The sequence below is a fragment of the Crotalus tigris genome, unplaced genomic scaffold (assembly GCF_016545835.1).
Source record: "Crotalus tigris isolate CLP2741 ecotype Arizona unplaced genomic scaffold, ASM1654583v1 scf7180000017933.3771270, whole genome shotgun sequence".
Classification (NCBI taxonomy): Eukaryota; Metazoa; Chordata; class Lepidosauria; order Squamata; family Viperidae; genus Crotalus; species Crotalus tigris.
The window spans coordinates 1,963,436-1,979,360 of NW_024096726.1; the positions used below are offsets into that span (position 1 = coordinate 1,963,436).

The following is a 15,925-nucleotide window of genomic DNA, read 5'->3' on the forward strand; positions in this document are numbered from 1 at the left end:
CACTAACATACACCAAAACTTTGCAGAATTAGGCACAGCTAGTAAATATGCTAAATGCATGTCAAAAACTTTATCAAACTGAGCAATGCAAATCATTCAAATACTGCAGCCCAAAACATAAAAATATTTGGAAACAAGCTCCAGATTCTACCAAATATTTCTTTACTTATTTATGGCAAGCGATCTAACCCACTATTCAGTTTGAAGGGTCCTTCAAATAAAGCAATGTTCCCATAAAACGGAAAACAGTAAGAACACAAACACTGTACAAGCCAGATACAGCAGCTGTATCTGGCATTCTTCTTCCTGTTTTGAAAGTCCTGTTTTATTATATTGCTAATTTGTTTACGTTGTATACTTTTTTCCACTGGTTATTTTGATTCTTAAGAAATAAAGTTTTAAATAAATAGTAAATAAACCATAATCCTACAAGTATAACCCCAACAATATGTCCATATTGAAATGCATGTTCCAGGCAGAAGGCACTACTGCAGATTCTTCGGGACAATAATTAAGGGTAAAGGGAGCAGCCATTCATTCTGAAATTAGCACTGAAATTTGGGTATTAGAATTGCAGTTATTTACAAGCAGTCAGCAGTACAGCAGCACAAGTGAGTGTCTGAAAGGGGGGAGCTTCTGTTTACATAAGGCAACATTTAGAACAGCTCACTGACTGACAATAAAGATACACTGGAATAAAGCAAATATCGATTCAAGAGAGAAAATAGCAGTGGTCTTCCTATACTAATTGGAACAACCTAAATCTTGCTGTCCTTGCACATCTTATACCCAAACTGTCCCCCACACGCACAAAAGAGGTATAAGCAATTATGAGATAATCCCAAATTACAATTTATTCTAAGTATTTTGGAGGATAAAACCCTAAATGGATTTTTTAAAAATCAATTCATAATAACTCAATAGCGAGGAGTGTTAAATAAGTGGGGAAGAGAAACCTTGACAACAGGACAGAAAGCAAAATAGGTCCGGAGGAGCTAAATTGACAACTAGGTGCAACAAAAGAACACTTGAATAGACAAAAGTTTAGCAAGAATTATCCCATTATCTGGATAGATTCTGTTGAGATTGAAAAGCTATTCTAAGTTGCCTCAAGGAATAATAAAAAAAATTCTCATAGAAATCTATCTGTAGGAAGGAAAAATGAATACAATAGCATTCAAAATATGTCCGGTCCCAATGGGGGGGGGGAACAGAAAAGAGAAAAAAACCAAAACAAGGAGGAATGCAAATTCTTAAGAAATGCATAACAAACAGACAGTTGCAGTCAAGGAGGAACACCGGGCAGAAGATATGGCCAGGAATGCGAACATAAATTTTTTGGATTAGAATATTTTGTTAACAGAGCCCCACTTGCCATTACTACTAATCTTAGTCCAAAAAGAAAGAATAACTTTTAAAAAGAGAAGAGCTTAGAAATGAGTTACTATCTTATAAGATGAATTCTCCAAAATACAGGTAGTCCTTGACTTATAACCATCCATTGAACAACTGTTCAATGTTGTAACAAGAGTGAAAAAAGTCACTTACAATCAGCTACAACCACTGCAGCATGGATGCACCCATCGAAACACCCCTACAATTGCAATTTGCGTGCTTGGTGATCAGCATGTATTTGCAATAGTTGCCATGTCCGAGGGTCACAATTTGCAATCTTCCCAGCTGGCTTTTGACAAGGAAGTTAATGGAGGAAACTGGACTCCCTTAATGACCACGGCAAAAAAGTCATAACATCAGGTGCAACTCATCGCTCTCAGCGATGGAAATTCTAGTCCCAATTATTGTTGTAAGTTGAGGACGTACCTGTATACCAGTTACAAAGTGAAGCATTTTCAGATTTCTTTTCGATATTTTCACACACAAGCTGCTCAGAAATGTATTCATAGATACAGAAATTCAGTTCAGTCCTGGCAAAGCCGATATATGCCTTCCCAGCAAGAACGCATCGTAGCCAGTTTAGTCTAATGGTTAAGGCCTTAGGCTAGACCAAGGGCCTTCAAACCTGGCTCTTTTATGACTTGTGGACTTCAACTCCCAAAATTGCTCAGCCAGGCGTGGCTGGCTGAGAAATTCTGGGAGTTGAAGTCCACAAGTCATAAACGGGCCAAGTCTGAAGACTCCTGGGCTAGACCATGAGTTCAATTCCCACCTTAGCTATGAAAGCCAGCTGGGTGACTTTGGGCCAATCACTCTGTCTCAGCTCAACCCACCTCACAAGATGGTTGCTTTGGGGAAAATAGGAGAAGGAAGGTATGTTGGATATGTTCAGTGCCTTGAGTTATTTATAGAAAATAATAAAAGCAGGATACAATCTAATGTAAGTAATCCAAGGGAAGCATTGCAATACTTGATAAAAATGTGTAACAACTTGACTGAATATACTAATCCTGTCCACACAGATCTCCTAAACAAATCATCACTCTCTGTACTCCTTTCTGTTGTGGAGACAAAAACATTTGTGAAATATATGAGCCATCTTATTTAATGAACCAGCATTGATCATAGATTGTAGGATTTATATTACAACATGACTAAAGAATATCAGACTTGACAAAATAGCTACTTTTCACTAGAATTTTTTTTTAATTTCACACAGGTCAATCACATATAACTATGGTGACCATATTTTCTAACCTGACTAATTTTTGAGACTAATCTGCAAAGGGAGCAAATCTGAAAGAAGTTCATAAACATTTTTTTACTATAACTTGGCTTTCCGAAGGGAAAGTTCATGAGCCAAACCAAGAAAAGCTTTATAAAAACACATATTCTAATAATATCTAAAATCAAACAATACATATAAATTTCCATACTTTTCACATGAATGTAAAATCAAACAATACATATAAATTTCCATACTTTTCACATTAACATAAAAGACCATGCTAATGTTAAGTGGTACCATTTGTATGGTAAAAGCTAAATGATCAAAATAAGGCACCAAAGTGAATTTTTGAAAAATAATTCTAAAGAAATTATTCTCAAATAAAGGGTTGCCCTCTATAATAAAGATGTGTGGTGAACGTATGGATGCTGACACTGTGATTATTGTCTGCTTTCTGTAACATTTCATCAGCTCCTTCTTTCTTCTTTACTTCTCATGACCATTCCACTTGAAGCCCCTTTCTTTATTCTCATTCTGGTGTGATCCTGCAATCTCGTCTAATACCAAACTGTTTACTGCTCATTCCACTGCCCACAGACCTTTCCCGCCATGTCTGTCATACCCTTATCTATGTGCCAAATTCCTCACTTAAGTATGTATTGCCTTGTATTGCCAAATTCTTTGGAAAACACTATTCCAAGGATCACTATATTCTAAACTAAAGCTTATGAAAATTGCTGCCCAGAGAGGCAAACTTCACTAGCTTAGGGAATTTATTTAGAAAGCTGTTAGAAACTCTAGAACATAATTATTTTTCTGTTCCTTTAATATATGTCCGCTGGGCCTTGAGGTCAGATTGAGCTGTAGAGAGAAGAGCTGTAGAGGCTTTCAGTGTTTTTCCCCATTTTATTGCTTGCTATGTTTTAATGTGTAATGCCAGCTTTTATTAATGTTTTTGTTAAAAAAAAAAGTGACGCCCAAAGTCACTTAGCAGGGTGGTCATATAAATGCCTAAATAAATATGTTTTTTCATAGAAATACAGGTCCTTACATCAACCATAACTGAGTCCAAAATTTTCATTGCTACGCAAGACAGTTAAGTGAGTTTTGCCCCATTTTATGACTGTTCTTACCACAATTATTAAGTGAATCACTGCAGTTGTTAAGTTAGTGACACAATTGTTAAGTGAATCTGGCTTTTCCATTGACTCTGCTTTGTCAGAAGGTTGCAAAAGGCAATTACATGATCCTGGGACACTGCAACCGTCATAAATATGAACCAGTTGCCAAGCCTCTCAATTTTGATCATGTGACCATGGGATGCTACACCAGTCGCAAGTATGAAAAGCAGTCATAAGTCACTTTTTTCAGTACCAACTTTGAATGGTCATTAAATGAATGATACGTTGAAGACTACCTGCAATCAGTCTAATTAGCCACATACACTATACATGGATGTACATATGTTAAACACCATGACCAAAGTCTGGTATGTTAAGATACCAAAAGAGGAGCTAGTTAATTAAAATGTATTATGTAAGTAGAATATTTGCAAGCCATTTTTTCATATTACACCATAACAGTGTTAAAGAAGAGACTGGACAATCCTTTCTCTGAAATGATATAGGGTTTCCTGCCTGAGCAGGGGGGTGGGTCCCTTCCAACTCCATTATTAGTATTAGTATTATTAAATTGATAAGCATATTTCCAAATGTTTTAACAGATTATTGACTAAGAACATTTTTACTGATACACTTTTGTATACTGACAAATTATTTTTATATTTTGTACAGTGTATACAGTGTTTTGTATACTAGAAATAAACACCCAGTCATTGAAAGTTGGGTGGCATATTATTGCTACTAAAATTATCTATTAGAAAAGCAAAATAAGTAGGCATAAATCTGTTACAGAAAGAGAATACTGTGGATAGCAACTGAATTTATTTAAGCCAAAGACTACAAGATAAATTTAACATTTATAAAATTTAAAAGGTAATAAATTAAAATGCCAAAATGTATTGGCCCATAATTTTATCTATCCACCACAGAGATCACAAGATAGCATGCAGATTTCTGAGTTTTCTAGAATTCTTCTACAGGCAAGAAGGAACCACCAAAAAAAAAAAAAAACATAGTCAAAAGTATAAAAACTACATCTAAGGTTTGCTTACTATTTTGTCTGATGAAATATTTCTACTTTAGAATAGGCATATTAAAGATATTATCCTCAGAAGGGAAATTAAGGTGATTACAATATCTTTAGAAAAGAATTCATTATAGCAGCTGCTTATAAGTTGCAAGCGATTATGAACAAGGGAAACCTTGGGGATACTTCTAATTGATCTTCCACATAAAGACAAAAAGGGGATTTTTTTTTTAATGTTTTTGATGCAAGAACGAAGGAGATAGCACTGAAAAAGTCCGAATATATGTGTAATACGTAGAGAATAATCACGTTGGTTGTTGCTGAATACAACTGAAAATTGAGTTTAGGCATATTTAAAAAAAATTATTAGCCTCCAGCTTCTCTTATTTCTTTTCCTTCTCTTTGAACATGCCCATCCCTTATCTTTCACAATGTCTCTTTTTTTTAATCTTGAGATGCATACTGTCCAGCCTGAAGCAAAATGTTGTTTTTTTCTTGTCTTTTACTAACTGTTCGTGTTTACACAAAAGTTAGCAATGATTTGTGTAGCATTGACCAAATCAATATTTTCTATCACTGCACATTCTTTAAGGAAGCAATGCTGTACATACTTCCTTGAAAGGAAATCACACTAGTTCAGCTTTAAATAAACATAAGACCATAATATATTAGAAATAAAAATGTGCATTATATGGCCTTGAAGAGAATAAAAAAACGTCGAAGAGAATAAAAAACAACTAAGTTTGGAACAAAGTATATGTTCGCACATACAAGAAATACATTGTACATTTTTATTTTCTATTCTTATCAAACCTTTCCTCCAAGAATTTATGTGGAATCTCCTTTCTTTTTATCCCTACAATAAAAATTCTGTGAGAAATTTTGGACTGAGAAAGACATTTCATGGATTTAAACAGAGCACTCTCCAATCCTAAAACATAACACACTTAAATATGAGTAGTGAGAATATAAATTAAATTTTGCCATTCTTGTTCCCACTCAATTCATTCACTTATAATGGATTTTGCTTTTCATGTTATGCAAACTTTCTCAAGTGTCCCAATGTTCATTAGATCTTTCCAGGTAGGTGCGTATAAGATTACATTCCCTAATCTTTTTATTGTTCTCCACATAATTACCTTTGCTATATTACTATTTCCTTTAAAAAAGATAATCACCCAAGGAAAATATTACTTATAAATCAATCCAAAATCATGCAAAGCATTTGGAAAGGCAACTTATGCTGAGCAGACCTTGTATATCTCCCAAAATTTACGGCACCAATCCAGAGCCCTATTATGGAAAAAAGCTCCAGGTTTTGTAGTGCACTCATTATTTAATGCTTAAGGATTGCAACTATGGCAGATTTTGACTTTGATGTTATAAATATGTGATATTGGCCCTCCTCACTTTCTCATTTCCAATTCATTGATGGGAACGGTAGTAGTAGCAACAGTCATTCTACCAGTAACAATAGTGTTTGCTAGAATTATTTGAGCAAATTTATTTTGCCCCTTTGGCGTGGCTTGTGAGAAAGCTAAAATTGCATATCTTTGGTTATATAAATTCTAAAATGAAAATACAAATCATTTCAGTTAAGTAGAAAAATGCAGTGAAAACTAAAATAGGACATACCCGATATTGCAATACAATTATAGAATACAAAAAAAAAAATATTTGTAGGGAAAAAAATGTGGATGGCTTTTAAAGTCTTGACATAGATTTAAGCAAACAGCATATTTGAAATAGATATGCTGAACTACTTTCTAATACAATTTAAAGTACTTAGCATTAGCATATACATTTTAAAGCAGCAACTATAACTTGTTTCCAAATAATAGCAGACTTTATTGTTCATGTGTAGTAAAAATATACAAAATGTTTCAGATTTGAAATGTTTTGAGATTGGAACATTTTTAACAATGTAAGAATGCCTTGTGTCAAACAGAAAACATTTCAGACTCAATATATTTTGCACATCTTTGTAATGCAGTTACTAAGTAAAATACTACTGGTTTGCTCTACAAATATTTGTATGCCAAGGAGAGCTGTTGTTAAATGTAAGGGTGCCCAGTGCAAGGATCTCTTTCTTCTGAAGCAATACTGTCTGTTAATCTACTGCATAAAGCATAATCAACAAGCTTCATTTTGCCCCACCCCATCTCCCGGGCACATAATCACTTTTTTGTGATTAAATTACATGAATGTTATCCAGAGAATATACTTTGCATGAATTCTCCTTCATTGGTAGAGAATATACTTTGCATCTTTATAGCTAGTGCTATCTCCATGCTAAAGATAATGGCAAAGTCTCAAAGGCACATACATGCAAGCTATATCTGCATACATTTTTATGTGACAACCTACAGTTTCTTCCAAAGCACTGGATGCTAATGTTAAAAAAAAAAGTCAGCCTTGGCTTATAAATTTTGTCTATTAGTTAAATAAAAAAAAAAAAAGAGTTCTCCCTCCCCAGGCATTCTGATGACATAATATGGTCAGCTAATCCAAGAAGAAACCTATAGATAGGCCATCCCAAAGTTCTGGCCAATGAAATGACTCAATCTTGAGAAACTCCTGTCCCAAAGATGAAATTGGTCAACGTACCTTCTGAACTAAAGATGTGCTTCATAGCATGTATATTTCCCTGGACTCTCTAAAGAAAGAAAAGTTCATTCTAGCTGCTGCTCTTAAGATTGGCACCCATTTTCTCTTTTTTTTTCTTGCATGAGGACCTAGCATGTTTGTCACTTAAGCTCAGCATTAAGAACGTAGTTTGCTTGTTCTTAACTACCACTCTTTATAATTCTTTCTTATAACATTATCTCTGTTCCATTCTGGTACCTGGCTCTCATTTTCAGGCCCATCTACCATAAGTAGCAGCTGAAAGGAAGGCATAGAGAGAGACATGTTGGTAAGATATATTAAGCTGCTGAGATGCAAAAGGAGGATAATCAGCTTTGCCCTATTCACCCATATAAATCATTCCAGGATCCAGGTTTTGGTGTAAATCTGAATGTGATATTTTTTTTTTCCTGCCAAGCCAGAACAGACTGAGCAGAACAATTGAGCAGAACACCTGAAACTCAGCATCGTTCAGGTTCAAATTGAAATATATTTTCTATCTGGTGCCTAGCTCTAATTAATAAACCAAATATGGTTTCTGATGTTATGTGCAAGATTACAACTATATTTCTAGAGATTCTGGTTCTGTTCTGCACAAGATCCTAACAATACTCTACTTAAGTGAAAGCACAGAGTCCAAACCACTACATTTTAATTACTATGCAGCCTCAGATATATTGCCTTTGATATGGAAATGTTCTTGTTCTCTCATCTTCACATACCATCTCACGCACAGAAATCTTTATCTGATTCATAAAAAATAAACTAGAATCCAATTCTACACCTGACCTCAGTGCTTAGAAGTTTTTTTTTTTTTACTAAGCATAGTGTCACTATAAAAAGAATGGCTAATAGTGGGGTAAAGTTGGATATTCTAAACAATGATGGGAAAGGCCTACAGTTAAGAATCCTGTCCGTATAGCATTTCTGAGGTTTTACAATCTTCTCTCATTGCACTCATTTGCCTCCTCTGTACAGAAATGACAAACTGCAAAATCCCAACACTATCCCATCTCCCAATTTAGTCAAAGATGCTTTAAAACTAAAGGTTATGTTCCTATAGTATAAATAGCTCCTTAATTGTTCTCATGCAGTTTCACTTGAAGCTTCTCTCTATATCAATTTACACTTTTTAAAAAACATGACATTACCAGAAGTCAGCCAGCAAATCTCTTCAGATTTCCTAGTGACACACAGAGCAGGACCACCTACTCTGTAGGTAAAACTGTTGTGGTACGGTGAAAACACGGCTGCATATGATTTCCATTTTGTTATAACTATATTGACATGAAAATTTTGGATTTCAGCAAGTCTAATCTGTTCACCACAACATGAAACTATTCATAATTACGTCTGGAATGCCAATACAGTAACTAGAACATGCTGTTTTTATAAACCTATAAATAACCTTCAAGGATAACAATCCCAGCATTGCTGCTTGCTTGCTAATCGTTTCATCAAATTCTACCGAATATTCCGTAAACATCCAATGCATAAATAAATGTTAACTTGCTTACAATATTCTTTTTATATACACAAATAAGATTCATTAGACACTGAAACCTCTGTGACTTGCAGGGTTCTAGATTAATTGTACTTCCTAATTTATCATACCTACCTCTGTTTCTAATGGAAAATTTTGCTTCATTTCAAAACAAAAGCTCATCTACTTTGTATTATGAATCACTGGCTACTAGTATCTTTTATAAGCTCAATACTTTCTGATTAGATAAATAGCAATAAATTGAGTTTTAAGCTTTAAACGTCCTTTTTTTAGGAATTCATATAAGACTAAAATTTACGGAGTTGTCAAACAACGAGGAAGGAAACAATTAGTATGTATCAGTCCCTAATTCCTTAACATAAATCCAGATTATCCAAGTTCCTGTTCTATTAACGGAAAGAGAATTATTTAAAATTTCACTGCATCCTTGAATATATATATATAGGACAGGTATGTATAACAGTTCTTTAATATCAAATAGCCCATAACTTTCCCAAATAAAATGTGAACTGGAAATTGCTATATTTTCATGTAGGCATCAAAAACACTGGCTAACTTTAAAATAATTATACGTAATTATTAAAGCGCTATTTTACAATCACTGAAAGATTTGAAGAACTGAAACATCCAGTCTTAATACATGGAGTTTTCTTAATTGGTAGGCATGTTCTGGTAGCTAGCATACTTATGTCTTCTAGTTCACATAATTTACAGTTCATATTACAAAATGTATGTTATAGTAGGACCTGCAAACCTATTACACCCATCGAGGATTACAACCATTTAATACAATAGGACTGAACATACATGCATAGGATTGTACTGTAAATCTTTCAAAGTCAGTGTGGTTTACAGATAGGATTGCACAGCTCTTGTGACATAATAAGCTGTAACAAATAACTACTACACAAATATATATGTTTACATAGCAAAATTATCTATTCCAATCTGAAAATTCAGAGAGCAGTCCTTTTTTTAAAAAAAAGGAATTCTTTTGCACCAGTTAATAAGGACACAATGAGAAACACCTATATATTTTGTGTTTGTGTATGTGTGTGTGTTAAGTTTAGGGTATAGTAAAGAACTTTTATCATATTCTTTGATTGCAACCTGTTGCAATACCATAAAAAAAGAAAAAGGAAGAAACAAGTTTTAGAATTTAAACATTGCCTCAAAAAATGTCACTTTACAAATGTTTTTAAAGAATTGCTAATCTTCCAATAAATTGCACTCAAATTATTACATTGGAGAAAACACCTCAGTATCCCAGTGCCAATCTGAAAATTCTGTTTTTGTAACTGAATTCCAATCCTAGCATATTCACAAAGTGATAGGTTCACTTAACCAAATTTTTATTTTATAATTTTATAATAACAGTTAAATAAGAAAGCATTCTAAGAAATTAAAAAATTACTGTGGCGCGGTGCTTTGTATATATGTGTGCATGCACACAAGTTTAAGTATGTGTGTGTGTGTGTATGCACATATAAAGTACTAGCCAAGCACAAGCACACACTGTATTCGTGACAGAAACACAATATGAATGTATAATATAGACAGTGATAAAATATTTAAACAATGCATTGCTTCTCATTACATAGACACATTACATATATATAAGAAGCTTGTCATCTTTCAGTTTTTGGCCATTTATGTTTTAGAAGTCTAACAGCATTTTTTAAAAGGCTGATGGATATTTCTTAAGGTAATAAAAGCACTTCTGAAACTGAATAAGGTTATGACTGAAAAAGCATTTCGGTGTTCACCGAAAACAAAACATTTACTTTATTATGAAACATAGTTTCCATTTCTTTAATAGACTCCCTATCACAGGGATAAAAAAATGTATATATTTATGTATTTTTCTTTCCAGGAACAGCTTATCCCATTAACCTCTCATTAAAACAGACATGGTCAAAAAACGGGACTAGGATAGGAGGTATGCAAGTCTGAACCAAAAAGATATATGTTTTGCCTCAGGTGAATAGCTCAGCATGAAGTACTGCAATTATCTGCGTGTGTGTATGTGTGTGTGTGTTTAAAAAAATGTTTGCTCTTATTTTAAGGAGGAATAGATTGGACCATGCACGGAAACACCCAACAATCACTAAATTGGGTTGGAATCTATCTGAACCTTAAAAACAGACAGGCTTGGGAGATTAAAAGCATCTCTGCCACAGGATCCCAATAGCAAGGCTAGCTGCACTGCACCTACCTGTGGAAATACTTTCCATTTACTTAACAGGCCAATCTGGAGCTGTTGAAGTACATTTAAGTGCCACATTAAATTATTGCATCAAGATATGCAAGAGATGAGAGGGATAGAGTTGAGAAAATACATGGAATTACCTTCCTAGGCAACATTTATAGCCTGGTATTCAAAAGAAAAGCACTCCCACCAGTTTACAAAGATGAATCAAACCCACAACAGAAGCAGCAAAAAGAATACTCTTCTAGCATATTATGGTCTGTAAAGCTGACACATTCTCAAACTGCTGGGGGAATGAGAGTATCGAACTGATGTTTGCAGTGTGGTGACTATAAGTACCACCGCACAATATCTGCACATTGCTCTCATTCACCTACAACTCAGCTGAAATGCGTTGAGATGCATTCCCTGCTGTGGAGACCAGCCACTACCAGTCACCTTTACGTCCGGGTGGTCGCGTTAAGCTTCTTGGGGCTACCGCTGTGTAAAACGAGTTGTGGCAAGCATACAAGCGCCGGGCAGGAGGCAACTACCCAACTGCAGCTAAGCCAGTCAGGGCGGGGGCGGGGAGTAAGAATGAGCGCGAGAGACAGATCACGCGCAGCCAGCCCGCTGGAGCAGCAAGCCTAACCCGCCGCCTCGTCGCTCGCGCTCAGAGAGGATGCTGGCGGGAAGGCGGCGCAACGGCGCGTGCTCTTCTTCCCTGCTGGCCCGCTTAAGCGCTGTCAGCTCCGGCTCCCGCCGAAGCATCCGAGGGAGGGAAAAGTTTGCAGAAAGGCCGCTAAATCTCCGGGAGGGGAAGGGGGGGCTTCTCGATGGACGCACACACAAACACACACACACACACGCACACACTTTATCTATGGGAGGAGATAATTCTACAGGGAGTCTGCTTCAAGCCGCAGGCTGCCTCCCCCCCCCCCTTTGCAAGTTGCAAATCGCCCCTTGAGTTTCTAGTATACAGCAGAACTTGAGCTCAGTCGAGGCCCTCTGGCTTTTTTTTTTTTTTTTCCTCCCGCCCCGTGCGCGAGGCTCCCCCGCTAACCCTAACGCGCCGCTCCTTCCTTCCCGAGGCGTTAGAAAGTCGCCGATTGGAGGGAAAGGCCTGCGAATGCAAATGAACTTGGCCTCCCCGACATCCCCTCCTCTCGCTCGCTCGCTGGCTCTCTCTCCTCTCCCTTTCTCTCTCTCTCTCTCTCTTTCTTAGCCGAAGGGTGTCCAAACCAGCTGCGCCCCCTCTCCCGCCCCAAGGAGAGGAGGCAGCGGGGAGGGGTCTCCCCTGCAGCGTTGCTACTGTGGCAGCCGAGAAATCACGGCGGCCGGCGGTGGCTGCTCCCCTCTGCAAACAGGCGCTAACCCCGTCCCCAAGGAAGGCTTAAGGTTCACCCCCCCCCAGCCTTCTCTAGAGACCTGGGTTCAGATCTGATGTAATTGTCCAGTTCTCTGGACGTCCTAAACACACACACACACAGGCATCTAAAATCTACCTAGATTTTTTTTCCCCTGCGAGATCTCTTCTACAAAATACTTCACAAGTGGGGAAGGGGGGAAGAAGCCTCTCGCCCAACTTGCATTTGACGTATGAATTCCAGTTGCATTGTATATATATATATGGGTTGTGACCCTGCTATTCTTTGGCTGAGCAAGCTTGAGAAAGAAAGGGGGGGCTGTGATCCAGTCCCTTCCCTTCTCCCATTCTAAATTTGATTTAGTTGAAGTTGTAGTCGAATTGGCTAATTCTGAACACAGGCTATTGAGAGAGGAGGCCAGGCAGGGCAGTATATCCCTGTATAGCAGTGGATACAATGTGCTGAATTGCCAGTCTAATTATAAATGTGGCATTTGGACCTCCTTTCGTGCCACCTTACCTTATGAGGGAACTTCAACTACAGCAACTGTTCAAAACAAAATGCCATTACAGGATCAGCTTCATCCAACACTGGAACTAGCCAAGAGATTGTTTTACAAATAGTCTTTCTCACTTAACACAAGGATGTATTATAAGAAACACAGTTAAGGAGAAGGAGGTAGAGTTTAAAGGAAAGCATCAGAAGTTCCCTGCCTGGTGTCAAGCTACTCTTGAGCTGCAAACGAAATCCAAGTAACCTAATTATTTTCCTTGGTATCTGTACTTCCCTAAAAATACATTTGAAGTGAGGGGGGAGGCAACTCAAATTTCTTTTTAAGGAAGATTAAGATAGGAGCTCCAAGGAGAGATGCACATACAAAAGGCAAAGGCACAAAAAAAAATCCTGCCTAACCATACCTTTTGAGTAACAAAGGTTTGAGTTGCACATCCTATTCAGTGTCCATGTTAAAAATAGGTGAGCATGCAAAGATTTCAGTACAAGTGCAGTCTAGTTATAAAGTGTGTTATGTGTGTCTACATATTTGTGTGTTTTGTGTGTGTGTGTGTGTGTGTGTGTGGTTGCTACCTTTTCTCTCTTTCTCCTCCCTCGTCTACACATTCTTTAGCAAAAGATTAAATATTTTGTTTTGTCCTGAGGTCCCATTCTTTTCAGGCAAATCATAGTTAAAGTTTGCAGTATTTTTAAATGAAATCTCTTTTCTTTCTCCTCCCCCCCCTTAAAATTAAAATTAGGTCCAAACTTGCCTATCCTACGTCAGCGGGCTATTAAAAAGAAACCCACACGCAAAACGTTTTCCTAATCTGCATAACAACAGGCCGAAAGAGGCTTGTTTATCTCAGAAAGTTTCCGTGTCTGTGTTTTGGGGGAAAACACCCTGGAGGCTACAACTAATCTCCTATCCGCAGGCTCCCAAGCCCGGGCAAAGATCTCCCTGACACCCAGACACAACAACGCTCCGTTGCCTTTTCGACATTTGCCCCTCTTCTCTCGCCGTCCTTAAAAAACACTCAGGAAACCAGCCCCGCGCAAAGCCAAATCAAATCAAATCTTGATAATCGGCGCCTCCGATTGAGCCCACGGGCCTGCTTGGCTCTCAGGCGGGCGGGTGCCTTCCAGCCAGCGTTTCTGGTGGCGAGGCGGAGCGGAGGCCCCGGAACGGCAGCGGGAACGCCGAAGCCCGGGGAACTCCGCGCCATCGAAAGCGGCTTAAATTATTCACGTGCAAGCCGCGGGTGCGCCCTGTCTGCACTGTGCCAGCGCGGACCGACGCCTTCCAACCCCACGCTCGCTCGCCGGACGAACGCGCAGCCTTATCTTGGTTTGTCCCGTCTCAGACCAGCTTTGGTTTCCCCCTACCGTACTTCGGCAAAGAATTTGAAATTCACGAACGCGTTCGTGTTTTGTTTTTGGTTTTTTTTCCTAGAAAAATGAGGGGTGGGGGTAGGGGCGCAACTCAAAACTACGGACACCACCGGTTTAAACTCCACAGACAACTCCCCAAGAACAGCACGCAAGTGTGTTAGTTGAGAGCCGGCAGAATTACACAAAACAGCCGAACGCTGCAACTATCTTCCTGTCAGGACTTCTTACAAACACCCAACTAAAACGGGACTGTCTCCCAGCAGCAGCAGCACTTTTGAGGGAAAGGGGGGCGAGGAGACACCTTGCCGCACTCCCCCTTCTGCAAGCCCGTTTAAAATTCCAGCTCCACGGGCCGCCTCCGGGCGACCAGGATTGCACAAAAAAGGTAACAACAAACAACAGCTATGAAGCCCCAGAAAGAAGAGAAAGAGCGAAGAAAATAAGACTTCCTGGGAACTTACTTTACGGTTACTTTAGGCGCTATCCTTTTCTTCCAGCTGGCAAGGAAAGCCGTTTTGTCCAGGTTAGGTATTGTTGCCTACTTACGGATCAGTCCGTGGCTACGGGGTTTATTTTAATTTATGGCTTATGCATTCTTTTAAGGTCGATTTGCATGACCTCCGGCTAAGACACAGCAACAACTCCCCCCGCTGAATGTAGGGCGAGCCCACAACGCCGCCAAGAGCTCCCCTTCTCATGGTGTAAGCAGAGCCCGGTGTGTTTTTGAGCTCTTTTTTTTTCTCCCCCTCCCTGTAGAACACAAATTAGGGTGTGATATCAATTTTAAAGTTTTCGGTATAACTTTATCCTAGCCTCTGCCTGCAGAGATAAGGCGCCACGGACGCGGCAACTCCTCGATATACTGCCCCCCTGTGGCCAAAGGCAGCACTGCCTCGATCCCTCCCTTTCTTAAAGATCTCTCGGCCGATATATATATATATATATCGGCCGAGATATATATATATAAAGCACGCTAGCGCCGAACTTCTTGAGAAGTTTACCCACCTCAAAGTTAGCGGACGGGATTCAAGGCGCTAACACACCTCCTCACTCCCCCACTCCTACTAGTTTTGCGGGCGAAGGCAGACGCCTCTTGGAGGAATGACATCCGCTTTGTGTTCCCCAAAGTTGACGTTAAGGTTTTATTTTTCTTCTCCCGTTCCCTCGCCTGCCTATGCTAGTATCTCTCTTACGCACAATCTCTCTCGAGCGCCATGTGTTCGCAGGCAGGCAGCGGGTGATCTTAAAATACAACATGGATCTGTCACTACGTTTTAAAATAGACGCCACTTGGAGGGCGGAAGGGAAAGGAACCGGAGGGGGGTGGTGGAGAGAGAGAGAGACACACACACACAAGGAGGAGAGAAAGAGAGCGGAGAAACGAAGCAGCGTTGTTGTGATTTCTCCCCTTTACGCAGACTTGGGATCTTTTCTGAAAACTCACCCCAGATTAGCAGCGCAAGGACTTTCTCCGTCAGTCTGCCGTTTCCCTTCCCATCCCCATCGCCGCCACCAAGGCAACCCTCCCCAGAAAGCCTAGCAGTAAGGAACCGTGTCGGGGAATCATTCAGAAATCTCTTAAC

General features: G+C 38.8%; 1 protein-coding gene across 8 annotated transcripts in view; it reads right to left on the minus strand.

Annotated features, from left to right (window-relative positions):
- Nucleotides 1–15,632, minus strand: part of SOX6 (SRY-box transcription factor 6) — a 480,950-nt gene extending 465,318 nt beyond the window's left edge. For 4 of the 8 annotated variants that reach the window (XM_039344594.1, XM_039344588.1, XM_039344590.1 and 1 more), the window contains exon 1: nucleotides 14,804–15,307. The gene's annotated coding sequence lies outside the window, so the exon portion shown is untranslated. Of the gene's footprint in view, nucleotides 1–14,803; nucleotides 15,308–15,347 lie in introns of those variants that run through there. The other 4 variants (XM_039344600.1, XM_039344599.1, XM_039344598.1 and 1 more) reach the window with 2 other exon arrangements.
- Nucleotides 15,633–15,925: the final 293 nt, after the last annotated feature.